Source organism: Bos grunniens, chromosome 1 (genome assembly GCF_055505025.1).
Source record: "Bos grunniens cultivar Pamir isolate PY7600 chromosome 1, Bosgru_T2T1.0, whole genome shotgun sequence".
In the NCBI taxonomy this organism is placed as follows: Eukaryota; Metazoa; Chordata; class Mammalia; order Artiodactyla; family Bovidae; genus Bos; species Bos grunniens.
The window spans coordinates 10,483,573-10,510,258 of NC_141165.1; the positions used below are offsets into that span (position 1 = coordinate 10,483,573).

At 42.5% G+C, this 26,686-nt stretch overlaps 1 protein-coding gene across 5 annotated transcripts in view; it reads left to right on the forward strand.

Annotated features, from left to right (window-relative positions):
* RUNX1 (RUNX family transcription factor 1) overlaps window positions 1-26,686 on the forward strand; it is a 269,894-nt gene that overhangs the window by 141,545 nt on the left and 101,663 nt on the right. The window lies entirely within an intron of this gene.

The following is a 26,686-nucleotide window of genomic DNA, read 5'->3' on the forward strand; positions in this document are numbered from 1 at the left end:
ATACCTTGCTCTAGGCATCTCTTCTATCCGGCTTTTCCAATGAACCAGTGATCTAGTAGGTAAAATGTTGCTCTGAGTTCTCTGACCCACTCTAGCAAATTAATCAAACCCAAGAAAGGAGGTCTTTGGAACCTCCAATTCATAACTGATGACACCCTGGACTTGCATTTGACATCTGTCTTGTGGGAGGGGTGTGGGCAGTCTTATAGGACTGAGCCCTTAACTGGTGAAATCTGACATTGTCTCCAGGTAGGTAGTGTCAGAATTGAGTTGACTTGTAGGATACCAGCTGGTGTCAGAGAATTCCTTGGGATTCTTACTGTACTTATATACTTACTGTATAACAGGGTCTTATACTTAATATGTTGTAGTAACCTATAAGGGAAAAGAATCTAAATAAGAGAAAGACATACATATATATCTGTAACTGAATCACTCTGCTGTACACCTGCAACTAACACAACACTGTAAATAAACTGTATTTCAGTCAGAAAGAGAGAAAAATGTAGTACATATATACAATGGAGTATTATTTGCGCATAAAAAGGAATGCATTTGACTCAGTTTTAATGAGGTGGATGAACCTGGAACCTATTATACAGAGTGAAGTAAGTCAGAAAGAGAAAAACAAATATTATGTATTAACACTTATACATGGAATTTAGAAAGATAGTACCAATGAACCGGTCTCCAGGGCAGCAGTGGAGATGCAGACACAGAGAACAGACTTCTGGACACAGGGGAAGGAAGGAGAGGGTGGGACGAATTGAGAGTTCAAAGCATTGAAATATATACATTACCAAATGTAAAATTAGATAGCTAGTAGATATTCGCTGTATGATGTAGGGAGCTCAAATCCAGTGCTAACAGTCTAGAGGAGTGCGATGGGGTGGGAGGTATGCGGGAGGTTTCAGAAGGAGGGGACATATGTGTACCTATGGCTGATTCATGCTCAATCATGTATTGAATCATAACCATCCATATATGGCAGAAACAACACAATATTGTAAAGCAATATCCTCCAATCAAAATAAATTTAAATAAAAATTTTAAAAAATAAAAAGAGAAAGAATTCCTTGAGAGTCTAGGGAAGCCCCCCAGACCCATACATGCTTTGGAATTGGAGTCAGAACTTTAATCTCCAAACCCCTTAGGGACAAACTTGGTTATAGGACTTCACATTATATAGGGAGAAGAATGCATTCAGGGCAGGGGCTTGGCCAATGGCAGACAGAACAGAGTCCAGGTTCTGTCTCTACACGTGTGGTCTCAGTGGAATTGGAGACATTACTGATGCTCTTTGAAAGAAAGTGAAAGTGAAAGCCATTCAGTAGTGTCTGACTCTTTGCAACCCCATGGACTATCCAGTCCATGGAATTATCCAGGCCAGAATACTGGAGTGGGTAGCCTTTCCCTTCTCCAGGGGATCTTCCCAACCCAGGGATTGAACCCAGGTCTCCTGCATTGCCGGCAGATTCTTTACCAGCTGAGCCACCAGAGAAGCCCAAAAATTCTGGAGTGGGTAGCCTATCCCTTCTCCAGGGGATCTTCCTGACCCAGGAATCAAACCAGAGTCTCCTGCATTGCAGGAGGATTCTTTACCAGCTGAGCTACTAGGGAAGACTCTCTATAAATCTGCTGTTTAACTGAAGGGTTATTATGAGCATTAAACTAGATAATATCCATACAGGACTGACTTAGTGCCTGGCAGCCCACAGTAAGCACCCAGTAAGTGTGACCCCTTGATGTGGCTGGCCTCCCTGCAGCCTCCAATCCCTCCTGGACCTTCTGTTCCCCAGGCCAACATGTGCTGCAGCTGCGTCCTGCATCCATCACATCCCCTGTGAGTCCTTGCTCCCTTGCTCACGTCCTGTGAGCTATCTTAAAGTCTCTTCCCAAAGCCTACACTCTCTCCAGGCTCACACCTCCCTCCATCTCTTTCTCAAAGCGTCCCCAGCCCTCTTCCAGATGGAGCTCGTTTCTCCCCTTTCCTAAGCTCCCATGACACTGTGTTTATTCCTCCATCATCACATTCATTATAATCTACATTAAACAGTATTTGGCGATCAAACAGCCACTCCTTCTGGACTGTGCACCGGATAAGGGTTGGGGCCGTGCCTTTAGGAGATATTACTCCTTGAGAATATCCAGGCCAGGTCTTTGTATATGGCTGCAAAGTGCTTGCGTGACTATGGAATTCATATTTTATTGATTGCATCAAGAACTTTAAAGGTATTCATTTTTTGTTTTATTATCTGTCTATTTTATTATTTTGGCTGTGGTGGATCTTCGTAGCTGCACGCGGGCTTTCTCTCGGTGCATAAGCATTGGCTGCTCTCTAGCTGCTTCTCTTGTTGCAGCACGCAGACTCTAGAGCACCGGCTCAGTAGTTGTGGCACACGGGCTTAGTTGCTCCACGGCACGTGGAATCTTCCGGGACTAGGGATCAAACCCGTGTCCCCTGCATCGGCAGGTGGATTCTTAAACCACTGGACCATCAGGGAAGTCTGGTTATAATCACTTTAAGGCATCAGAGACCACCAGCCTTTCCTCTGCCCTGGAACACAAACTTCTCGAACCTGAAATGCAGCTGTGCACTGAACAGGGGGTGGTGTGTCAGACGTGTAAAACCAACAAGCCACTGGAGTTTCATTTCCCTTGTTGGGTCAGAAAATCAATCAGTGACTTCAGCAAAATCTTGAGACCATCTTCCATCTCCAGGGCCATGGTAAATAATTGATGTCCCTTTCCCTACTCCCTCTACCCAAAAGTCTTCTATTCTTAAACCTGAGTAACTTTCAGAATATGCATTATTGAATCTGCTTGGATCTCCTATTATCATACTTAAAGAATAAAGAAGACGCCTTCCATCTCAAGGTAAAAAGCTTTTCACTTTCCAAGTAAAGAACGTGAAGAGGGTCTTGATATTCAACACTTGGAACCTTGAGCATAATTTTTTTTCATATATTTAAAATGTTATGGTTTGTTCTCCACGTCAGCAAAATAACGCTGACTTAGAAAAAAGATGGAATTTGCCAAGCATTAAAATTTGAAGATAATTCTGTAATGAGTCATCCAAATATTCTGGATCTCTTGCCCTTATTTCTTTAGTCTGACAACACCTTGCACTTTGCCAAGAAGCAACAAACTCGGTAACAGATGCCATCAAACTAGAGTGGCATATACATATCAATAAGAACCTTTTACATTTGCATATAACTCTTCTTCAATAAGTTTAAAATGCTTTTTTCCTTTGTGGTTCACCACGGGGCAACCCTTCTATGAAATCAAAGCAAGTGCTATGAGCTTGTGTCTTTACACCCACTTGGGTTGAGCTCAACAAGGAGGAAGGAATGATAATTTGAATAATCACTAAATGTGAATGTCAAGTCCAAGTCCGTTCTCAGCAGTATCAGACCGGTGATGAGCTGAAATTTACCTGCGCGGTGTTTCTTACTGCTCTCCCACCTCTTAAAAGGTCCACTCCCTTTTTTCCACCTGGCTTTTCATTCTTCCATTACATTTTCCTCCTTGTAAGACTCAGAGCTTAAAATGTTCTCAAATTAGTAAAAGGTAAAGTAGCACAATTGGGAAAGATTGAAGGCAGCAGGAGAAAAGGGCAACAGAGGATGAGATGGTTGGATGGCATCACGGATGCAATGGACATGAATTTGGGCAAATATTGGGAGACGGTGAGAAACAGGGAAGCCTGGCATGTTGCAGTCCATGGGGTTGCAAAGAGTCGGACAAGACTTTGCGACTAAACAGAAAGTAGCACGCTGTAGAAATGTTTTAAGGTTTTTAAATACTTTTATATGTCCTTCTTCTGATAGTTTGCAATAGAAATAGTTCAAGTTCAATATGTCCAAGCCATAATAAGGCAACAGATTGGCTAAATACAGTCTAAGATTAGTCTTATAGGATATTTCATCAGATCTTCATAACAGGGCTATAAGGAAGAACTGTTCCCATTCCATGATTCAGGAAAGTGATTCACTGACCAATCCAAGAGAAGTAACAGAGCCAGGAAGCCAGACTCAGCTCTCTGAGTTGAGTATATCAAGTTCACGTGGGCTTGTTCTCCTATGAGCCTGTATCCCAGCTTCATGTTCAGATGCTTTATACTCCGTGAACACTGAAGATTGAAGCACGTCCAATCAATGACAGCCTTCCTGAATCCTGAATCAAGAATGTGACAGACAGAAAGGAGTGGCATAGACGCAGGTCCAAAGGCCAGCTGTACCACTGCTCAAAGCCAGGCTGCAGAACGAAGCTTAGACCTGGGAGAGCAAAGCTAATGCCCGACCTCCCCCACAACAATGCACTCAGTATCCAATAGACTCACTCTCGGCCTCAGGCACCTTGCACCAGTGCTGGGCTTGAAAAACACACCACACAAAGACACAGACCAGAGTGTTCCTCCTGCAGTCACCAGCCCCCGGAGGAGAAAGGGAGCAGACCAAGTTCCCACACGCATCAGTCCCTTCTCCCAAACCCACCAACTCACCAAGTGAGGGGAAGAGACGAGAGCCCGTCTCCCTGTGTGTGTGTGTGTCTGTCCGAGGGGGTGCCTCCAAGTAGCAGCCGGCTTCGGGAATGGGGAAAAAACCCTGGTTCCTTGAAAGTTTATTCTAAAGAGTTTTACATCACAGGCATCATCAATGCTCAAATATACACGACAACTTCCTGGCAGGCATAACACTTTAATATCCCCCGTATCCTCCTTGCAAAATTCTGTCACATGAATCCCTACAGAGAATTCGATGTCAGAAGACCTTGTTCTGACTCACTGCATGACCCAGGGCAAGCCACTTAACTAGTCTGTGTCTTCATGTCCCCATTAATAAAGTCTGCACCGTGGATGGGAATCCTCTCTATGCAGAATGCCTCCATCATGGGCAGCCATAAAGGATCCTCCAAACTCAGCTACAGAAAGACCCGGTCTGCCAGGAGATGGGTGACCACCCCCAGTAGACAATTGGTCTGCCTTCTTCTAAGAGTCCTGAGCAAACTGTGTTTTGATGGCGTTCCTCCTGTCAGACATCGACTGAGAGAGTGAATTCCCCCCAGAGACCCCGGACGAATGTTCGTCCAGAATGTTGACCATATTGAGTAACAGTAGGTTATTTCATGCTTCTTGAATGTTCGACATCTGAGCAGCTACACACACTGGAACCTATATTTTAGCCCATTGACAGGCCCGGAAAGTACATATGGTTTAGATTTTTAGACAACACTCCATGTGAAAAAAAAGAAAAAAGAAAAAAAACCTTTCCTTTTATAGATGCATATTTTTAGAGTCTCTGAAGCTAAACTCTGTGCTGAATTTAAGCCACGTTATTCTTCAACCCAATCAAGAACCTCAATGCAACTTCGTGTCAGTGGAATACATGGTTAACTGATATGTCAGAAAATCAATTAATTACTTTCAAGAAGCAGTTAAGAGTATCCTTACAAAGCTGCCATGTGAATTATTAAAGAATATAACCTAAAGGTCCCCACTGCCTGCCCCTACCTAAAGCCCTGTGTCAGAGGGCGGTTCAAAAGATGCCCTGAATTCCAAATGAAAATCGTACAAAGTTGAAGGGACCAAAAAGAAGAGAGGGAGAAGGGGAGAGAGAAAGTGACAAAGCTTCGGAGGCGTGGAGCAGAAAAGTAGGAATTTGCTGATGCTGCTAAAGGCTACCCCATGATGCTAGCTAACTCTGGGTTTGCCAACACATGTCCCTAAGCCTTCAGACAAGACTGTGGAAGGTCTACTCTGGTCTGTTCATCTCCATTCATTGATAGATGGGCAGCTCTATGCAAAGCCCTATAGGCTTCTTTCTTTGCTGGAGTCTCACTCGCCCCAGAGACAAGCTCCTGCAAGGCCCACCACTCTCCCTGCTCCTGCAGTTCTAGGCCTGTCCCCAGCCTGGCCTGGGCCCATGGAGCCACCTGGGTGGAAAGGCCGGAGCTTCTCCCAGGCCCTGGTTTGTATTAACTCAGACTATTTAGCTCAGATGCAAAGATGCTCATCCATCTGAGTCCTGCATATCCAGGAACAATGCTAAGACCAGCCTAGCACTTCAGATACCCATCGGATGTGGGTTCCCCAAATGTAGAGAGAATCCCTCACACGTCAATTGAGCCTGCACCCCAAAAACAGAGAAAACAATGGTCTGTAGGTGTAGGATGAGGGCCTAGGCTGAAGCACTGGGATGTGGGGAGGTCTAGACGGATGAGTCTCCCTTACTGTGTTTCTTTGGTTTTGATTTAACCAGAAACATTTACCATCCAAGTGAGAAAAAAAAAAAACCATACATTTGCATAACCAAAGCATCCACTGCTCTTGTTAGTAGGATGCCTCCTCCTCTGGCTGTGGGCCAGCTGTGATTATCACTGTGTCTGAAAGTCACAGACCATCTGAGGTGCTTCTTCGGGTTGCTGACCATGTCAACCTCCAAAACCCTCAAGGCAACAAGAGTCAGAAACAGGGGCACAGTTCCCCGGGCTCCCAGACTGAGACCTGGAAATTAAAAGAAGCAAGTCATAAAGGGAGATGCTTTTTCACCACTCCACACCTGCAATCAGTTCCCTCCTCAATATGAGACCTGGGTTGCCTCAGGGCACAGCAGGCTGGAGGGGAGGTGGCTGCCACTGGTCCTCATCATTCATTGGTCCATTCATTCATTCATTCATTCATAAAAAGTACTTAATGAGAGTCCCTGGATCAGGAAAATCCCCTGGAGGAGGGCATGGCAACCAACGTGCCAACATGCTTATTAGGAGTCCTAACTGGCGTGTGATTCACTCACAAGCCCACCCGTAGCGCCCTGTGCTGACGAGTAAGGATGACACCCACTGGGAAGGGTTCTGTCCCGTGTGCCCAGGGGTAGGCAGGGAGGCTTCTGTCTGGTGCTGGGTTTCAGTGTGGGACGGGGAGCTTTAGTGCCACATTGAGGACTCATGATGGACAGGACGACGCACAAGGGAGCTTTCCGCCTCCACGTGTTGCTTTCATTATGCGGTTCTTGACTTCAGAAAGAACCAGTTCATTTGTTCTTAGTTCCCAGAAGCCCAAATGAATTCCCCACTAGAAAAAGTAGGTACGTCTTGAAAACGATCTTCATCACTGACGATTGGATCAGGAAAGGAGAAAAACTAGGACCTGGGAGAGCCCAGAGCCTCCAGCTAGCGGGGAGGGGGGAAGGTGAGGCAGCAACAGAAGCCAAGTTCTTCACTCACTTGCCAGACACCAGGGAGCCATGAGGCATGACTCAGGACCCCACCCAGAAGCTTTGATTTTCCAGGATGGCTGGCCTAGGATGGGAGAAGTCTGTGAGTCCCTGGGGAAGGGAGACCTAAGCCAGGAGTCCAGCTGTTGGTAGAAGCTGATTCCAGGGTCAGTTGGTGCACATTTCAATTTCTTTAAAACTGAATCCGTTGGCTTGTTTCACTGTCCATACTGGCCTGGTGGTGTTCTTTCAGCCATAAAACACTGCAGAGTGGCCCAAGTGCAAGCCGGCAGGGAAGCGTTCCAAAGGAGGAGAAAAAAGCAAAACAGTAAGAGCCGATGAGAAGTGAGGACATTTGGTGAGAGGACCCAGAACTCAAAAGAGCAGGTTTGAATCTTGAAGAGGCATATCTGCTTCTCTTCCAAACCCTGAGAGAAGCTCACCTTCCCGCCAGTGAAGAAAGGATGGTCTGGCTGGCTCCAGAGAGCCACGATCCCTCCTGACTCATCTCAGCACTCACCATCCTCTGCATCTCCCTCCGGGGACATGCAGGATATGAGATACGTCATCTATGTTTGTTTGTTTTTGTTGTTGTTGTTCAGTCACTAAGTCATGTCTGACTCTGTGACCCCATGGATTGCAGCACGCCAGGCTTGCCTGTCCATCACCAACTCCCAGAGTTTGCTCAAACTCATGTCCATTGAGTCAGTGATGCTATCTAATCTCATCCTCTATTGTCCCCTTCTTCTCCTCCTGCCTTCAATCTTTCCCATCATCCGGGTCTTTTCCAATGAGTCGGCTCTTTGCATCAGGTGGCCAAAGTATTGGAGCCTCAGCATCAGTGTTCCAATGAATATTCAGGCTGGATTTCCTTTAGGATTGACTGATTTGATCTCCTTTCTGTCCAAGGAACTCTCAAGAGTCTTCTCCAACACCACAGTTCAAAAGCATCAATTCTTTGGTGCTCCACCTCCTTTATGGTTCAACTCTCACAACTGTGCATGACTACTGGAAAAACCATAGCTTTTACTAGATGGAATTTTGTTGGAATTTTGATGTCTCTGCTTTTTAATACACTGTCTAGGTTTGTCATAGGTTTTCTTCCAAGGAGCGAGTGTCTTTTAATTTTGTGCCTGCAGTTGCTGTCCACAGTAATTTTTGAGCCCATGAAAATGAAATCTAACACCATTTCCACTTTCCCCCATTGATTTGCCATGAAGTGATAGGACCAGATGCCATGATCTTCGTCTATTTTTTAAAGAAGTGTAATATTGTCCCCATAAGCACTCAACCTTCTCTGTGTTGGGTACAGTGCATGAACTGCCTGGCACAGCCAAATAAATAAATAAACAAAAAATATATTTTTTTTAAAAAGAAGTTGCCTCTGTGTCCCAGAAGGGGACAGCGCACCCTCATCTGGCCCCACCTCTCCTTTTCTGGTTGATTTTCACAGAGCAGTGTTGAGATTTTGCGTAAAGCAAATGAGAAGGGAGGGACAGAGTTATAAACCTTTCTGGTGTGATCCAAATGAACTCCATCTGCTTGCCGTGTAAAGGAGACATAAATGATGTGATGGACTGTAGCCCGCCAGGCTCCTCTGTCCATGGGATTCTCCAGGCAAGGATACTAGAGTAGGTGGCCATGCCCTCCTCTAGGGCATCATCCCAACCCAGGGATTGAACCCAGGTCTCCCGCATTGTAGGCCGGGAGCCACCAGGGAAGCCCATAAATGATGTGAAAGAGCATCAGTCCCTCTTGTGAGGATGAGTGCCCATATCAAATGAGAGGAGAGCAAGAATCTTATTTTTTTGTGTGCACAAACTGCACACAAAAGGAACACGGAGTTGTCCTGGTGTGCTGTCCATGCAGGGGGTCCTGGGAACAAGACCCTCGAGGTCAGCCCCATCTTTTAGCACCATCCAAAACAGGCTGATAGCAATTTTTGTGCTGCCTTAATGTTTAGGTTTAATAAGCAGGGTGACAATATACAGGCTTGACGTACTCCTTCTCCCATTTGGAACCAGTCTGTTGTTCCATGTCCAGTTCTAACTGTTGCTTCCTGACCTGCATATAGGTTTCTCAAGAGGCAGGTCAGGTGGTCTGGTATTCCCATCTCTTTCAGAATTTTCCACAGTTTCTTGTGATCCACACAGTCAAAGGCTTTGGCATAGTCAATAAAGCAGAAATAGATGTTTTTCTGGAACTCTCTTGCTTTTTCCATGATCCAGCAGATGTGGGCAATTTGATCTCTGGTTCCTCTGCCTTTCCTAAAACCAGCTTGAACATCAGGAAGTTCACAGTTCACGTATTGCTGAAGTCTGGCTTGGAGACTTTTGAGCATTACTTTACTAGCGTGTGAGATGAGTGCAATTGTGTGGTAGTTTGAGCATTCTTTGGCATTACCTTTCTTTGGGATTGGGATGAAAACTGACTTTTTCCAGTCCTGTGGCCACTGCTGAGTTTTCCAAATTTGCTGGCATATCGAGTGGCATATTGTACTTATATGCAGAGTACATCATGAGAAATGCTGGGATGGAAGAAGCATAAGCTGGAATCAAGATTGCCGGGAGAAATATCAATAACCTCAGATACGCAGATGACAACACCCTTATGGCAGAAAGTGAAGAGGAACTCAAAAGCCTCTTGATGAAAGTGAAAGAGGAGAGTGAAAAAGTTGACTTAAAGCTCAACATTCAGAAAATGAAGATAATGGCATCTGGTCCCATCACTTTATGGGAAATAGATGGGGAAACAGTGGAAACAGTGTCAGACTTTATTTTTTTGGGCTCCAAAATCACTGCAGATGGTGACTGCAGCCATGAAATTAAAAGACGCTTACTCCTTGGAAGGAAAGTTATGACCAACCTAGACAGCATATTCAAAAACAGAGACATTACTTTGCCAACAAAGGTCCATCTAGTCAAGGCTATGGTTTTTCCTGTGGTCATGTTTGGATGCGAGCGTTGAACTGTGAATAAGGCTGAGCGCCGAAGAATTGATGCTTTTGATCTGTGGTGTTGGAGAAGACTCTTGAGAGTCCCTGGGACTGCAAGGAGATCCAACCAGTCCATTCTGAAGGAGATCAGCCCTGGGATTTCTCTGGAGGGAATGATGCTAAAGCTGAAACTCCAGTACTTTGGCCACCTCATGTGAAGAGTTGACTCATTGGAAAAGACTGTGATGCTGGGAGGGATTGGGGGCAGGAGGAGAAGGGGACGACAGAGGATGAGATGGCTGGATGGCATCACTGACTCGATGGACATGAGTCTGGGTGAACTCCGGGAGTTGGTGATTGTCAGGGAGGCCTGGCATGCTGCGATTCATGGGGTCGCAAAGAGTCCAACACGACTGAGCGACTGAACTGAACTGAATGTTTAGGTTTAATTTGTTCAGAAGCCAAAAGACAAATGATTTGCTTTGAGTAATCTGTTGCATAATATCTAAAAAGATAGATAACAAAATTATACCTCCTGTCCCTGCAGCACCCATGCCCACTTGTGCAAACACACACACACACACACACACACACTGGCCCCTCAAAAGTCTATTATAGCAGAAAGATCAATGACTCTGTTCCTCTTTCTTTAGAATTAGAAGATAAGCCTTTACATATACTGCATCATTGGTCACATTCGACGTATATGCAAAAGAAGTTCAAAGGCTGACTTTGACAAAGGGCGTTTGGAGAAGGATGATAAAATGTGTCTGATAAAACACACACAAAAGACTTTAGCAATAAAGACTTACAAATTGGGAAAGCAGGACTTGGGCAGCGGGTGTGAAACTGCGTTATCTACAGCCTCAGCACTGAGAGATAGTGGCCCAGAGCACAAGGCTTTATCTGGCCTCCACAAGAATAGCTTGCACCGCCCCTGAGCAACCCTGTCTGCAAAGCCCAGGAAACACCTTGCCGAGGAGTTGATGCAATATTTGCCATCCTGGCCCTCAGTGACAGTTAAAGTAGTGTTACAACATAGCATTGAGCAACGACCTTGCTGTATCATCCAAGTCTTTTGTTCTATAGCACATTTTCCCCCTGCTGGAAAGACAAATGGGACATTTTGGGGTGACATGTTTTTGGTTCACTACTTTCAGTTTAGACGAGCAAAGAGAGAAAAGAGACGTTCTCTCGTCTGCCTTTCCAACGCAATTTTAAAAATCTCTTCCTGATTGACATTTCAGGTAGGAGTTGAGTCATATTCCTTTTTCGCATCTTATTTCATTATTTCTTGAGATTTCCCAAAGGTTCTCAGTATCTCACCTTGGAGATTTATTACTCAGTCCCTTCAATTTCTCCAGGAACTGGAGTTTAGTTTATGTGATTGCAATCAGGAAACCACTTCGAAAGGGAAGAAATCAATTTACTTTCTCGTGAGCTGTAAATTTTCTGTAAATAAAATTTCACAAGACTATCCCTGTTTTAAAAGGAGTAAGAGCAAGGCTATTGAAACAGTAGCAGGTTTGGGGACAGGACATTAATTCACAGGTTCAGAGGTCCCAGATGGGTCACTATTAGGGGATTTGGGAAAAACCACTCATTGTTTGGAGCCTTTTTTCTCTATATAGAATGAATTGTTCTTTGTTGTTCAGTCACTAAGTTGTGTTGGACTCTTTGCGACCCCATAAACCATAGCACACCAGGCTTCCCTGTACTTCACTATCTCTCCCAGTTTGCTCAAACCCATGTTCACTGTGTTGATGATGCCATCCAACTGTCTCATCCTCTGTCACCCCTTTCTCCTTCTACCCTCAATCTTTCCCAGTATCAGGGTCCTTTCCAATGAGTCAGCTCTTTGCATCACGTGACCAAGGTATTGGAGCTTCAGCTTCAGCCTCGGTCCTTCCAGTGAATAGCTGGATTGATTTCCTCCAGGATTGACTGGTTGGATCTCCTTGAAGTCCAAGGGACTCTCAAGAGTCTTCTCCAGCACTACAGTTCAATGAATAGATTGTACAAAATATTTGCTCAGACTCTCTTCACCTCTCAAAATGATCAGAGGCCATTCCATGGAAAAGTGGCCTTCAAAACAGTTTCCCTCTGATTTGTTTTATAATAATCTTTGACTTCTGATGATCATGTCTGGTTTTTCCAAGTGCTTCAGTAGTGATGGTTGAGAGGGATCTTCTCTATAAACCTTCTGCCAGTGGCAGACGCTCTAGACTTGGCCAGGATGGTAACAGAGGCACAGCCAGGTTAGGGGACCCACAGAGACTCATACAGGCTCCCCCTCTGAGTCACTTTAACAAAATAAGTATCAAGGAAAAAAGACATTTTAGGCCAGAAGCTTTCAAACAGTTTTGAATTGCAAGTGACCACAGGAAGTAGGTTGCAGGTAAAAATTCCATGGACAGAGGAGCTACACATTCTATTGGGTTGCAAAGAGTTGGACACAACTTGAAGACTAAACCACCACCACATGACTCAAGAGATGGTTCTAGCAATTGAAAAAAGGGCCAGGAAACAATACTTGTTCTGACTACTTGTGAAGTGCTCTTTAATTTATCTCCTTCTATTTCTTTTGCTTCTCTTTCTTGCATATGTATAATAGTAACAGTAGTTATTAGAGTTGTGTCCGACTCTTTGTGACTCCATGGACTGTAGCCCACCAGGCTCCTCTGTCCATGAAATTCTCCAGGCAAGAATACTGGAGTGGGTTGCCATTTCTTTCTCCAGGGGATCTTCCTGACCCAAGGATTTTTCACCTTGCAGGCAGATTCTTGACCATCTGAGCCACCAGGGAAGCCTTTTGTGGTTGTTATTATTATTGTTTCATTTGAAATCATCGAATGGGTCACAATCTATGATTTTGAAGTCACGGTTAAGAAGCTTTTCAGAAGGCAATGTCTTTCTGCTGCTTTCTAAGTCAGAGACGTACAGCTGAGTTCCTGACCCCTCCCCGGTGGTGCTGTGAGTTTTCCTCCTGTTCTGATTTTCTTGCTCTGTCGAGAGTGCCCCCACCCCCCAAGCCTGTACACCAGGGAAGCACTGTCCTTAGGGTCAAGCCTTCCAGTGCAGGCAGATCATGACCCTCCAGGCTATGAGTACACCATCAAGTCCTAATAAATAATGAATACTAATGACAACCCTGAGACACCTATTTGCTTTGTACTCCCAACAAAGTCAGAAGGAGAACCGGGGCTGCTCCCTAAAAATGGCATCCGGCTGTCTAAATAAAGGGTTTTAATGCATTTTATATTTAAACCGTAAGGCCCTGGGCTCAAACCCAAATTGAGATGGGCTCTCATCCTTAAGTACCATTCTAGAATAAGCCGTTGAAATATTAATCCATCTCTCTGGGTTCAGGGCTTCGGAAGCAGCTCAGTTCTTGGTGTCACATTCCTCGAGGGGACCTGCTTCCACACGCCCTTGAACTGGGGATGGGCAGCCTGGCGGAAGCAAAGGCTGTCCTTCTGGAAAGTCCCTGTCTACGAAACTTCTTCGGTGAGAAACACGAAGAGGAAAAGTTTATTAAAAACACACACAATTCAAAGACTGATTTCTCAGTTCAGCCAGTCAAGTTCTTGCTTAGGCTGAGAGCCCGCTCTTTAACCTCTTTAGACTTAAGGAGATAAGAGTTCCAAACTTAGTAAGATCACGGAGAGAATTAAATGAGATAACGCATCAATGGACACGCATGCGTACTAAGTCATTTCAGTCGTGTCCAACTCTTTATGACCCTATGGGCTGTAGCCCACCAGGCTCCTCTGTCCATGGGGATTCTCCAGGCAAGAATACTGGAGTGGGTTGCCATCCCCTCCTCCAGGGGACCTTCCAGACCCAAGGATTGAACCTGCATCTCTTATGTCTCCTGCGTTGTCAGGAGGGTTCTTTACCACTAACGCCACCTGGGAAGCCCCGAAGGATATGAGTTTGAGCAAACTCTAGGAGAAAGTGAGGGAGAGGGAAGCCTGGTGTCCTGCAGTAGTCCACAGGGTCACACAGAGTCAGATATAACTTAGCGACTGAACAACAGCAACAAGGCCTGGGTAGCCCTTGTCCCATTGCCTGGGCCTCAGAGCAGCTCCAGCTCTGAATGAACGTTACCGATCATTCTTATTCATCCACTAGCGTAAAGAAAGCTTTCAGATTTGATGAATCAATTCTACAGCTTTCTCTGTTCTCAGAGACAAGTAACACGAGGAATCCCCAGAGGTCAAGTCACCTAGTCTCTAGTCTTCAGGTAAATGAATCCCCCAAGCCTGTTAAAACCTAGCGTAGCCAAAATCCAATGTCATTGTGTGTTCTGAGCTACTGCAGGTTGTTCCCGATATGATCAATTATTTATTTGACCTATTAAGTCAATATAAACACTTATATATTAGTTTTCCTTAAAAAAATAAAAAAAATTATATTTGCTTTTAAAGATCCAAAAATTTGTCCCATGGGGAGTTCGCTTTTTGAGGGATTGCTGATTTATAACACACATCAGAAATGCTCCTTTATCTTCTGTTGAAAGTGAAACAAACAGACATTCAGCAGAGAAAAGACTTTTGTTTCATAGGTTTCTGCTGAGGAGTTATTTGAGGTCTATGTACTTTGGATTTCAACATGCCAAAATTTTAAAGATCAACAAAGAGAAGATATTTTTCTGTAGAAGTTTTTATTCTTAGATTTGTGAAGGGGAGAGATTACCTAATAAGTTTCAGGTATCTCAGATGCTTCTAGATATTTATCCACACTTCTCTTGTTTAGCTCCAGATATTTCAACCTTAGGATAAACAAACAAAAAAAAATTCCACTTTTACTGTATCTATTCTCTGTAATACAGGGAAGAAGTGTGCATTTATTGCTATAACTTCTTAGGGTGTATCCGAATTTATATCTAGTTTTATTCATAAGAATTCTAGAACACATAAAGATGATAAATAACAACAACATTCTCATAAAAGAAGTTTAGGTTTTGTTTTGGGGTCTTTTGTTTTGTTTGGGTTTTTTTTTCCTGCTTTACCTTAAGGCATTATCACATTTTTGCTAAAGGAGTGTCTTTGGGAGATAGTATGATTAATTGAACCATCATTTACCATAATTAGAAAAATAAATCATATACAAAAGTGAAAAGAAAGCTTCCATGTGAGTTCCCGTCTCATTCCTGGTAAGCAAGGGGTTAACCTGATGTCTTCATCCATTTCCACTCTAATTGGGAAGGATGGGGGAAAATCATTTCAGTAACAGAATAAAAATTGCTAGCCTACAGATGCCTGAGGCAAAAAGAAAAGAAATGAATTCTCCTGCGAGCGTGGTTAGTGAGGGGGAAAACCTGACTTCATGTCATTGTTTAATGTGCCAGTATCGAATCGTGATCTCTAGAACGGTGTGTGGATCCAGAGGAGGGGTCTGTCTGCTCAGGTCTCCTGCACTGAGGTCACTAGGCAGCTTCTGGACACTCTCCCTTCAGGCTGTGCTAAACCTGGAGTCAGCGCAGGTGACAACTCATCGTGGTGTCTGCAGGCGCAAAGGAGACCCCTCACTGGTACACTGGGTAAAGGTTCTTCTTTCCTCCTTAGAAGTCCATGTCATTACCTCATGTCTTCAGCAAAAGAGAGTTCTTAGCTTAATAAATATTTCCCATTCCATAAGTGGTAAGGAAATAGCCTTGATCTGGGATAGTTTTCCTCAAAAAAAAAAAAAAAAAAAGGGAGATGCTTCCTAAATGGAGAACTTGACAATTAAAGAACATCTTATAATTGAATGCTTTTAAAAAATTATTCAAATCCACTTTTATATAAATACTTACTACATGCCCCTTTTCAAACTTACCCTGGAGTACTTTATTTCCCAATAATACTTGTGAAATTCCCCTTAGGCTGAGTATATTCATGGAATTGGCATTGTTAACGCGTCAAGAGAAATAAGAATTACTTGTTTTGTAGTTGTGAAACATTAGTGAACTTCCAAATCAGTAGTTCAACTAGAAAAGAACCTGAGTTCATTCTGGGGGTTTATTTGTCATCATATTTGGACTGTCATCTGTTCCTTTGCTCTTGCTATTAAAAAAAACAAAAAAACAAAACTACCAATTCTGCAAAACTGTATGACAAAAAAGTCTTGGAGTTTATGTATTTAATCACTTCTAATAAGTTTTGGATGATCTCTGTAGATTGCTTTCATTGAACATAGAAGTACAAATTGGCAATTAGCTAACAGATAATAGCTATTTTTCAGCTGTAATTTCATTAAAGATTATTTTATTCTTCCACTCTACCTTTTAAGAAGAGGTGAACTCTCTAGAATTAGCACCATTATTATTTTAAAAAAGATAGCAAAATTTGTTTCATTTTTGTGAGCAGGTTTAAATTATAGCATTTTTCAGGCTTCCCAGGTAGCTCAGTGGTAAAGAATCTGCCTGTCAATGCAGGGAACCCAAGGGGCGCAAAAGTCTTGGGTTCAATCCCTGGTTGAGACGATCCCCTGGAATAGGAAATGGCAACCCACTCCAGGAATCTTGCCTGGGAAATCCCATGGACAGAGGAGCCTGGTGGGCTACGGTCCATGGAGTCACAAAGAGTTGGACATGACTGAGCGTGCGTGCATAGCATTTTTCTAAGGAAGTCCAAGACAATCCTATCCTTAAGTTTAAATCTGACTTGACCGTTGTTTGATTGAGAAATAGACAATATGTTTCCTAAAAAATCTTCCCCAAAATTGTTTTCTTTAATTAAAACAAATTTTTAATTGACATACAGTTGCTGTACAATATGTATGTTACAGGTGTACAATCCAGTTATTTACAGTTTTTAAAAGGTTATATTCCATTTATAGTTATTATAAAATACTGACTGTGTTCCATGTGTCATACAATATGTCCTTATCAGTTGTTAACAGAATTGTTATTATCTTACTTCAATCATTGGAGCATTATCCATAGAAATGTGATTATTACTAGAACATCGATTACATAATATTATTTAATAGTATTACCGTAATCTAAAAAATGTAAACATTACAATGCAGATCTTAAGATTTTTATGAAACTTAGAAAATGTAGTTTCGTAGAATGATTGCTTTCATTGTTGCTGATTCTTTTAGGTCTTTTTTATTGCGTACTACAACATGAAATTTTCAAGTTTTTTTGTGTCATATAATTCCATGACCTCACAGCAAGTAGGATAATGATAGTTTTTTAATCCCTTATTCTATTCAAAATTCTGTTTTTCAAATCTGAAGGATTAATACAAAAAGATTCATTTTGAGTTCCTGGAAAAACAGTCTAAAATCAACATTTGGCAATTTAGAATTTAATTGATCAATAAAATGAATCTATCACAGCTATCTCAGCAATTCCTTCACTCTTTTTATAAAGAATATTATTTATTTTTAATTATAAAATGATACTTCATTGGGAAAACATAATTAAAAACAACTTAATACACCTGGAATTAATAGAATAAATCAACTATGAAGTGAAAGTGAAGTGAAAGTCTCTCAGTCGTGTCCGACTCTTTGCGACACTCTTTGGACTGTACAGTCCATGGAATTCTTCAGAATACGGGGTAGCCTTTCCCTTCTCCAGGGGATCTTCCCAACCCAGGGATCAAATTGCAGGCAATTCTTTACCAACTGAGCTATCAGGGAAGCCTCAAAAATCAACTATACTTCAATTTAAAAAAAAAAAAAACTTTATAAAGAAGGAAAAAAATTCTTAAACTTAGAAAAAAAAAACTTTTGTATTGGGGTATAGTTGATTAACAAACAATGCTGTGATAGTTTCAGGTGACCAGTGAAGGGACTCAGCCATACATATACGCGTATCCTTTCTCCCCCAACTCCCCTCCCATCCAGACTGGCACACAGCATTAGGCAGAATTTCCCGTACTAAACAGTAGGTCCTTGTTGGTTATCCATTTTAAATATCACTGCTTACTCTCGATTCTTAGGTAGATTTCCATGTTCAGGATAGATTGGGAGTCAGCACCCACGGTTTATTTCAGGCCTTTACATTCTCTTCTTAGAAAGTTCTGCTATATTTGGAGAAATTTCTCTGCAGTCTACATGGGATAACAGATAGAAAAATTTTTATTTCAATTGGAAAAAAGCTCCAATTTGATGCACAGTTGTAATAATAATGATGAGGAACTTTGTAGTTATTTATTCTAAACGAATTAAAGTATGTTATATATGCATATTATGTTTTATAGAGTGAAACCTCACTAGTTGGGTTGACATAGAGAAACAGAATTAGTAAAAAGGATGAATTTTAATATTTTTAAATAATTGTGGTAATAAATTATAGGTAATATTTACGAGTAAATATCTACTTCTCTCTAATCTCATGCTGCATTGCTTTCAGTTCAGTTCAGTTCAGTTCAGTCGCTCTTTGCGACCCCATGAATCGCAGCACGCCAGGCCTCCCTGTCCATCACGAACTCCCAGAGTTCACTCAGACTCACATCCATCGAGTCAGCGATGCCATCCAGCCATCTCATCCTCTGTTGTCCCCTTCTCCTCCTGCCCCCAATCCCTCCCAGCATCAAAATCTTTTCCAATGAGTCAACTCTTCGCATGAGGTGGCCAAAGTACTGCAGTTTCAGCTATAGCATCATTCCTTCCAAAGAAATCCCAGGGCTGATCTCCTTCAGAATGGACTGGTTGGATCTCCTTGCAGTCCAAGGGACTCTCAAGAGTCTTCTCCAACACCACAGTTGAAAAGCATCAATTCTTCAGCGCTCAGCTTTCTTCACAGTCCAACTCTCACATCCATACATGACCGCTGGAAAAGCCATAGCCTTGACTAGATGGACCTTTGTTGGCAAAGTAATGTCTCTGCTTTTGAATATGCTATCTAGGTTGGTCATAACTTTGCTTCCAAGGAGTAAGCGTCTTTTAATTTATCCAATTCTTTGAGACCCCCATCGACTGTAGCCTACCAGGCTCCTCTGTCCATGGGATTCTCCAGGCAAGAGTCCTGGGTTGCCATGCCCTCTTCCAGGGGATCTTCCCAAACCAGGGATTGAATTCTAGTCTCTTGTGTCTCCTGAATTGGCAGGAGGGTTCTTTACTGCTAGTGCCTCTCTGATCTCAGCCCTATGTAAAATATAGTACAGAACAGCAATGTATTTCTGTTATTTTCCAGAAAATGCAGAATCTCAAAGTTATTTGTGTGTGTATTTAAATCACAGCTTCTCAGGCCTGCTTGCATGAATAGAAAAGACATATGTGCAGTTGGAGGAACCCTATGTAAACTGGTAACATTCTTAAAATGTCTTGTCTTGAGTTGATCCTATGTTTTCCTTTTTCTTTTCTTTCCCCTCCCCACTCAACATCCAAGTTCACTCCAGCCATATGCTGACCTCATTCAGTATCAGACCAGGTCAATTCCTCACAGTTCCAAGTGGCACTTAAATACAAAACTGGAAAAGCTTGTCCACGGCTCTCATTTTTCAGAGGAGGAAACTGAGGCCAGCACAAAGGGACTAATCAAACAGACCTACAGTTAACCCCCAACCCTCCTCCCTGTGTCGAGCAGTTCAAGAACCAAACTGACTCACCTAGCTATTTTTAAACATAGATGATGCAGAAGGAAAAGAGTCAGACCTTCCCTTGTCATATCTGCCCCAGTGAGAGAGTAAAGATAAATTATAAACACAAAGAATAAAATAAAGTGCTTGCTTTGGGGAGGAGAGTTCCCTGTTGAAGGAACCCTAGGAAATGATAACTGAAATTCCTAAATATTCATTCAGACCTTCTCATTTATTTTTCTTTCCTCAACTTGGGAAACTTGTGCTTTGTTTCTTTTTAGTTTCTTTGGGGGTTCTTTTTTTTGTTTTTATTTTACTTTTATTGGAGTATAGTTGATTTATAATGTGTTAGTTTCAGGTATACAGAAAACTGAATCAGGTATTTTTTAAAAATCCACTCTTTTTTTAGATTCTTTTCCAGTATAGGTCATTACAGAGTATTGAGTAGAGTTTCCTGTGCGATACAACAAGTTATTTAATATTTAGTAATGTGTATATATCAATCCCAATCTCCAATTTATTTCTTCCCCTACCCCTTCCCCTAGTAACCATAAATTTGTAGAAAATTTGTATTTTGTTTCTAATTCATAGTGGCAGAAATGGTTTTAAATATATTAATTAAAATGTCTAAAGCAGACTCTAGAAGCAATGTATTTTTTAATAGAAGCTACTTCTGTGATCTGCTAGAAAACTTGGCTGCTGTAACATTTCCCAGTTAGGGGACTCGAAGCCATAGAAAAGTGTGTACACTCAAGTGTGTTTCTCAAGAGCAGTGGACTTTGAGAAGCTCCTAGACACTTGGGTACTTTCCATAGTGCTTGGATGGGGGAAATCACTCCGAAAACTAATTTTATATGTCACAACTGGTTTCTCAGCCTTTCATTAAAAGAGCCAAAGAAAATGATAGTGAAGGACAGGGAAGCCTGGTGTGCAGCAGTCCGCAGGGTCAACAAAGAATGGAACACGACTGAGCGACTGAATAGCAAGAGCAAAGAGAGTGTGGGAGACTGAGGTCCCGTCCAACCCGCAACACCACGGGGTGGAAACCAGGGGTGCTGGCTCTTAAGAGATGCTTAGACCTTCAAAGATTCCAACAGCCCCCAAGGAACCAAAGCAACGAGGCAAGACCTGTATTTTCTGTTACAAACCTGGCTCCATATTTCTTCTTTGTTGTTGCTTCTGAGAACTAGAAGAAAAACATAACTGAGGCCAGGAACTTACTCACCACTGATGGGAACTCATTATTTAAACTGGAAGATGGCTTCCAAATTGATATCTTGGGTGGTTTTGTTTTGTTTTAAAATCTATATGCAGTATTTCAAAATAAACCTGTTTATTTGCTGTTGTTCAGTCACAAAGTCATGTCTAACTCTTTGCGACCCCACGGACTGTAGCACGCCAAGCTTCCCTGTCCTCCACTATCTCCCAGAGTTTGCTCAAACTCATGTCCATTGAGTTGGTGATGCCATCTAACCATCTCATTCTTTTCTGCTCCCTTCTCCTTTTGCCTTCAATCTTTCCCAGCATCAGGGTCTTTTCCAATGAGTCAGCTCTTCCCATCATGTGGCCAAAACATTGGAGCTTCAGCGTCAGTCCTTCCAATGAATATTCAGGGTTGATTTCCTTTAGGATTGACTGGTTTGATCTCCTTGCAGTCCAAGGGACTCTCAAGAGTCTTCTCCAGCACTACATTTTGAAAGCATTGATTCTTCAGCACTCAGCCACTATTTGAGAATATCCCTCAATCACTTTGCAGTTCTGTTTTGAAGTCATGGGCTGGTAAACATAAAACCTCTTGTTCTAATACATGTTGCCTGTACGAATTTCATAGAATACAAGGGTGTTGGAAAAGAAAGGGTCAAGAGATTCTTTAGTAGTATTCTTTCAGAGTCGAAGAAGCCAAAGCATATTGTATAGGCTGTGCCATCAGTGGCTGCTAAACTTTAAGTGGAAACAAGCAATGCGTGTGAGGTAGACCTGTAGCTCATCCATGGCTGTGAAAATGCATTAGTGGCGATGACAGCGGCCCTTAACCTTCGCAGCTTAGTAGTTTTCACCGTGTATATGTGTGTCCTTATGATACAGCCAATCAAGTGATGCTGTAATAAAATCCTGAACTTCACTTCAGGACAGCTCAGAGGGAAAATATGAGTCCAAAAAGATGCATTACTTAATGGCCTTTGCTAATAGCAGGTTATAAACAGGGCTCGCTTGAGCACAAGCTGAATAGCAGCAAAACTGCTCTTCAGAGGGAATTGTGTTTTGAGTGGTCACCCTTGAACTGCACAGTCTAACACAGTAGCCACTAGCCTTGTGACATTTGAGGGCTTTAAACACAGCTAGACTGGACTGAGATACACTGTGAATGCAAAATACATAGAGGAATTTGAAAACTTACTAAAAGAAAAATAATGTAAAATATGAATGACATTAATATTGATTACATGTTGAAATTGTTTGGGCTATACTAAGTTAAATTTATTATTAAAATTAATTTCACCCATTTCTCTTTACTTTCTTCATGTGGTTATTAGAACATGTTACATTACATATATGGCTCATATTACATTTCTAGTGGACAGTGCTGCTCTAGAATAAGAGAGATGCCCACAGAGTGTAAAGGCAAATTGTCAAGAGCTAGTAAAGAAGTTTGAGTGACAACGACATCATGATGTGAATCTTGCAAGGTGGTTGAATTGGCTGGCTATGACTGACAATCTAGGGGCAAACTGGCCAATAACTGCATCTCAGTTTCTTCATCTGTAAAATGAAGCGAATAGTGGTGGATTGTTTACTGCTAGAAAGCTAAATGGAATAATGCACGTAAAGACTTTAGTGTGAGGTTTGATGCCCTGACCAAAGGGAGCTTCAATAATTATGATTGCCTTGGGCAACTCCAGCTGCTGTAACAAAATACTGTCGACTGGGCGGCTTACATGACAGAAAATTATTTCTTACAGTTCTGGCAGCTGGAGGTCCGTGATCAGAATGCCAGCATGGTTGGATTCTGGTGAGAACTTTCTTCCTGGCTTGTATTAATACTTGGATGCCTTCTTGCTGTGTGCTTATATGACAGGGAGAGGGAGAGAGAAAGGCTCCAGTCTCTGCTTACAAGGGCATTAAGTCCATCGTGAGCACCCCACCCACATGACCTCGTTTAAACCCGATGACCTCCTAAAGGCCTCACCTGTTAAGACCATCACATTAGGGTTTAGGGCTTCAACATATGAGTTTGGAGGCAGGGTGGACACAGACATTCAGTCCATCACATTCATTTCAAAAGTCCAATCCGAGAGAGATTTCATGTCGATTTGCAATTTGTTTACAAACACCTTTTCGACACTGCAGTCTAGTGGGTGCTGGGCACCGTTTTTGCTGGATACTGAGCAGCTGGCCTTGCCAGCTCTGAGTGGGGTCCTTGAACCAGGAGCAGCGGCATCACAGAGAGCCTGCTGGGAATACAGGACCTCAGTCACCACCCCACCCCCAAACCTATTGAATCAGGATCTGCACTTGACCTGGTCCCCAGAGGCTTGGGGTGCACATTGCTTACACAGGGCTGTCTAGGATTTGAAGAGAAGGGAATCTCCCTGGCAAAGTGTTCAGACCCTAGTGGTTATGTGTTTGTGTGGGGCTGAGGATGAAATCAGAAGAGAATGAGACAGTTACAGGGTTGGCTTGACGGAGGCCAATACAAGACACCCTTGTCCTCCCGTGATCCAGAACCAACTGTGAGGCAAGCAAACAAGCGGAGCAGACAGAGGTCAAACTATCAGCCTTATCACAGACAGGACTTTTGGAGAACAGGGACTTAGGTATGTGGCTTCCTGCCCCTGAACCCCAGAAACAGAGACTCATAAGGACGCAGGCGGTGTCTCCCCAAAACAATAAGAGGAGGGGAAGGCGTGCTTGGTGTGCTACTTTCCTATTGCGGCCAAACTAGCAAATTATCACCAACTTTGCAGCTTATACAACACTGGTTCCTCCTGTTTATTCTACCAGCATCTTGTCCTGTCCATTCCAAGCTGATTGCTGATGTCCACCTCCAACCCATCATCATTGGTCCTGACTGCTCCTAATGGCACGTGGGCGGGAAATGAGGGAAGATCCCTCCCTCTCCCTCACTTCAGTCCCTCCTTTTGTGTCCCCATTTTTTTCACCTAAATGCTCATGAGTCTTGCTTGGCAAGGTTATAGCTCATCTGCTCCTTCTTTACTCTGTCTAATTCACCTATCCACCTCTGATAGATTTATTCTCCTAAAATACGTCTCCATTGTGTTATTTCCCAGATTTCCAGGCTCTGAGAGAACCCGCTGCCTTCACACTGAAGTTCAGGTTGCTTTAGCTTGTGTAAGCTGCCTCTGACCTGTCTGTGTTTGTGTCTGCCAGCACTGTCACCTACGAACTGCCACACCCCAACCTGATCCCCAACTTACGCCCCAACTATTCTGTGAGTCTGTGTCATAACTTCATCCGTGCCTCTCTCATGCTCATCCTTCTGCTTGGAAAGGCTTCTCTCCCAACCCCCCAGGCACCCCCAAGCTTTACTGACCACCTGGTGAAAATCTACATGACCTCCAAGAGTCAAATCAATATCATCTCTAACCAAGAATCAGGTCTTTTCAAAGCCCACCAGCTGGTGTCAATCCCTGTGCGTCCTTCCTTCAGCTTCCTGGACTTTACACACGTGTTCATCAGCTGCTTGATACTCCACAGCTTCCACTTCTTGGCCAAAGAGACCTTGACCCGCTCTCAAACTTTGTAGATGGCCGGAAATAACCTCGGAATATGAATCCTAAATACTTGGTGATTCTGCTCAGCAAAGAATTTCAGGGCTATTTTCTGATAGAGACCTTGAGACAAGGGAGGATAAAAGTCAAAGATGAGATCAGAGTTTAATCATTCAGAAGGCTAAAAAGGACACTGATAAAAATACATAGTTGTGGTCAAAAAGAAACATAGCTCATCACGTATGTAGACCCAGATGTGGGGATGAGAATGTGCGCGTGTCCACAGAGATCAAGAGCGAAGTAACTTTAGGCAGATTTCCTAAACTCTCCAAGTGTAAGGTTTCTAGTCTGTAAAATGGGAATGGGAATGGTGGTGTTGCAAGGAATAAATCGGGCAAGGTAAGCTTTTTGGCCGTGGCCTGGCATACAGCAGCCATGGCGAGACTGAAAGCGAACACTGGCCAAAGTCAGCTCTCACTGTTGTGAATACCCAGGACCTGTCTTCTCTTACAGTTCAGGTTCTAGCATCATTAACAACTCCTTGGGCAAATAATTTCAAATTCCTACAGGTGTGACTTCAGGTATAGACACTCGCCTCCTCTCTCTCCCCTCTTACCCCCCAACTTAATGATGCATGCTGTCTCCTTGAAGCTACTGACACAGGACAAACAAACAAAGCTCTCAACAGACCACTGCACACCTTTCAAAATCCTCTCACTTCTGCCAATCAAAAAAATCTTCTGCCAAAAAAAAATCTTGGCTCTTCTCTCAGAATCACTGAAATATTAGGTGTGTAGACAAAACACTTGCCTTTCCACTCTACTTCTCCTATTTCTCAGTCTCAGACATGGAAAGGCTTCTCAGGGTCTCAGGAGAGAATTTCCAGGGTGGTTAATTCTGTTAAGTCTCTTTAGCATAAACTCAGCTGTCTGCTCAATCTTACTGCTGTGAATTTCCCCTGACCCCCATGCCTATTAAAACTAAATTTGCTAACTTCAGGGTGTATTTGTTATTTTCTGCCTTAGCATTCACTATTAGTGCAAATAACACTTTCTCTGCTCTGTTTTTAAAAAAAATTTATGGAGTCATTTTATGTACTTGTAAAACACAATTCTGTGTGTATGTGTCTTTAAGAAGGCTCTTTTGAGAATTTTTTTGTTGTTTAGTTGCTAAGTCATGTCCAACTCTTTGCAACCCTATGGACCTAGCTGTCAGGCCCTTCTGTCCACAGGATTTCCCAGGCAAGACTACTTTAGTGGGTTACAATTTCCTTCTCCAGGGGATCTTCCTAACCCAGGGATCGAACCCACGTCTCCTGCATTGGCAGGTGGATTCTTTAACACTGAGCCACCAGGGAAGCCTCCTTTGAGACTATACATACTTAATTCCTTTCATTTTTCAGCACAGGGCAGTCCTTCAGAACCCCTTATTATTTAAGTTGCCCTTTTTGCTTAGCAAAACCATAAAACTAAGGAGCTGAAAATCTTGTTCTCCTGCCTATTTAAACAGCATCTGGAAATCTGAAATAATTACCTCCTTTCTTAAAGGTTTTATTTAAGCAATATTATACTAATATTGTGCAGTGGAGTTGAAAGCTCTAGGTCTGCAGTATTTGAAATGTTCAGATCTTAAGGCTTTGAAAAAATGCTGTTTCCTCCATGTTAATCATTCAGTTCTGACCATTATCCATAACAAGGCTGATGAAATCATTTCAAATTCAGAACATTATTCATAGATATTCAAGGGAAAGAGAAATAGCTTCATATGGCTTTACTTAATGGATTTACCTGTGACTTTACCTGTAACTGTACATGCAGGAGTATATAGTAAGTGATCCATATGTGGAAATTATCATGACAATTATTTTAACAATTTATATCATCTGTCACTTTAAGAATGAAAGCTTTCAGTATAAGCAATCTGCCCTCCTAGCAAAGGGAAAGAAAGGAAATCAAGTGGGAAGAAAATATTTCTAAAATATCTCATCATTGGAAGTAAATAATTATAATGTTTGTCTATTAGTTTCTTTTAGAAGATATGTTCCAAATTGTTGTTTTTATCACTTTGAAAACTATTCATATTTTTACTTTTTTGCATTTAGCTTCTAGTATGTCCCAGATTTTTTAATGTTTTTGTATTAAGTTAGGGTTTGGGAGCTTTTGTTGTTGTTTGTTTTTCCTTACCTATCAACAATTATTTTTTTTACTTTAATTTTTATTCTACATTGGTGTATAGTTGATTTACAATGTTGTGTTAGTTTCAGGTGTACAGCAAAGTGATTCA